The sequence below is a fragment of the Euprymna scolopes genome, chromosome 5 (genome assembly GCF_053919585.1).
Source record: "Euprymna scolopes isolate OS-2025 chromosome 5, ASM5391958v1, whole genome shotgun sequence".
NCBI classification, from domain to species: Eukaryota; Metazoa; Mollusca; class Cephalopoda; order Sepiida; family Sepiolidae; genus Euprymna; species Euprymna scolopes.
The window spans coordinates 136,151,279-136,153,597 of record NC_136486.1 but is presented as its reverse complement, the minus strand read 5'-3'; the positions used below and the strand labels follow the sequence as shown (position 1 = coordinate 136,153,597).

The 2,319-nt window shown below is 40.8% G+C and overlaps 2 pseudogenes; both read left to right on the top strand.

Moving 5' to 3' along the window:
* Nucleotides 1–1,563: 1,563 nt before the first annotated feature.
* Nucleotides 1,564–1,689, top strand: LOC145277310 (U2 spliceosomal RNA; annotated as a pseudogene).
* A 120-nt stretch (nucleotides 1,690–1,809) lies between these two features.
* On the top strand, nucleotides 1,810–2,023 carry LOC145277196 (U2 spliceosomal RNA; annotated as a pseudogene).
* Nucleotides 2,024–2,319: the final 296 nt, after the last annotated feature.

Below are 2,319 nucleotides of genomic sequence, written 5' to 3'. Positions count from 1 at the left end.
AATGTTATGAATAGATTTTCAAAAATAGTTTTTCTATTTAGATGAAATTTTAAATCGGCGAAGAGGGGCATTCTAGTCTAAACCTGGTACAACGGAATTACCAAACATAGAGCAATTCCGAAATCCTACGGAAACTGCAGCTGTTATTGCGTTTTCCATTGCGCAGTAAAGAACCTTACTTTAACCACAACGTGTTTAATCAATGATGACGATGTAAATCACAGTAAATTATAAAATGGCTGCCACGTGGTTGGCTTATCGATTCTGCAATGGTCACATTTGTTACTAGGAAGATAAACAATCATGGTCAAATAAACTCGAGGATAATTGAACGACTAAGAATTCTTGTGGCGGCGATTCGTATCGAAAATCTGTTTATATTGAATTTTAAAACGACTATAATGTAACCTGCAGGAGGGCTCTATCGCAGTAAGAATCCCTTGCAAAGAAATCGTTTTAGTAGAAAATCTGCCAATCGCTTTTTTTTCCTTGTGATAATCCATTTATTGCTGTAATGTCGACTGGAGCTCAGTCGAGCACATTCTATAAGAACAACGATAAAGAGACTAGCTACGTGTCTCTTTTTTTCTTAGAAAGGTTCTATAAAAACTAAAGAGATCATCCATCAAGATTTCCAAGTCGATTCTTATATGGGAGCAATACTCCATCTTTTTACGCAATAATACTGTTAGAAAACGTATGACGCTTTAACGACTGGTTTAGCTATGAGGAGAATATCAAATTGGGTTCAATCAATTGTATTCGGCAACCTCGTAACTCGCTTCCCTTATATTTTTCTTTAGTCCTTACATTCCATGAGTGATGTTTCTTGGAAAAGGCTAAAGAATTGTTGTTTTCTTGTTGGATTCAATCATATAGCATTCATCGTATACTAATTTTTGACTGTGAAGTGCTATCGCTTTAAGCTCCTTGTGTCTTCTCTGATGCGATTTCCATGAATTGAATAGAGTAAAAAAAAAAGGTGTGCAACACCATATATAAGACATTGGTCAATGTAGGGGAAACCCTTCATACCAATTGTCACTATCCAGCTCCCCTACTCCCCGGGGAGTTGGTCCCCATTTCCCCTTCACTCATCACAATAAAAATCGGCCTTGTGCCTAATTAGCTCTGTGGGGGAGAAAATAAATACCAACCCCCAATATAAGACCTTTGACAATGTAGGGGCAACCCTTCATACCAATTGTCACTATCCAGCTCCCCTACTCTCCGGAGTGTTGGTCCCCATTTCCCTTCACTCCTCACATTAAAAAGCGGCCTTGTGCCTAATTTGCTCGGTTGGAGAAGCCAATAAATACCCTTTCTTGGCCTTTTCGCCAAGATCAAAGTGTAGTAAATGTTCTGGCAGATACTGCTAGCAAAGCCCATATATGAAAGGCAACCCCACATATAAGACCTTGGTCAATGTAGGGCAAACCCTTCATACCAATTGTCACTATCCAGCACTTCTACTCCGCGGGGAGTTGGTCCCCATTTCACCTTCACTCCTCACATTAAAAAGCGGCCTTGTGCCTAATTTGCTCGGTGGGGAAGCCAATAAATACCCTTTCTTGGCCTTTTGGCCAAGATCAAAGTGTAGTAAATGTTCTGGCAGATACTGCAAGCAAAGACCATATATGAAAGGCAACCCCACATATAAGACCTTGGTCAATGTAGGGCAAACCCTTCATACCAATTGTCACTATCCAGCACTCCTACTCCGCGGGGAGTTGGTCCCCATTTCACCTTCACTCCTCACATTTAAAATCGGTCTTGTGCCTAATTTGCTATGTGCAGTAGCAAATAAATACCGTTTTCTTGGCCTTTTGGCCCAGATCAAAGTGTAGTATCTGTTCTAGCAGATACTGCACTTAAGATAATTTGTACCAGTCAATGGAGGGGAAACCCTCTATACTGGGACAATTATTATTTTTGGTAACCAGAGTGACCCCTTTTAGGGGAGCTGGTTTTTACCTCACATTAAAAACGGCCTTGTGCCTAATTTGCTCAGTGGGGGAGCAAATAAATACCATCTGTTCTAGCAGATACTGCAAGCAAAGATCATATGTGGGGGCAACCCCACATATAAGACCTTGTTCAATGTAGGGGGCAACTTCATACCAATTGTCATTATCCAGTTCACCTACTCCCCGGGGAGTTGGTCCCCATTTCCCCTTCACCCCTCACATTAAAAATCGGCCTTGTTCCTAATTTGATCGGTGAGGGAGCAAATAAATACCCTTTTTTGGGCCTTTTGGCCAAGAGCAAATTGTAGTATATGTTCTTACTAAATGCTGTACTTATGTTTGTAACTTTGCG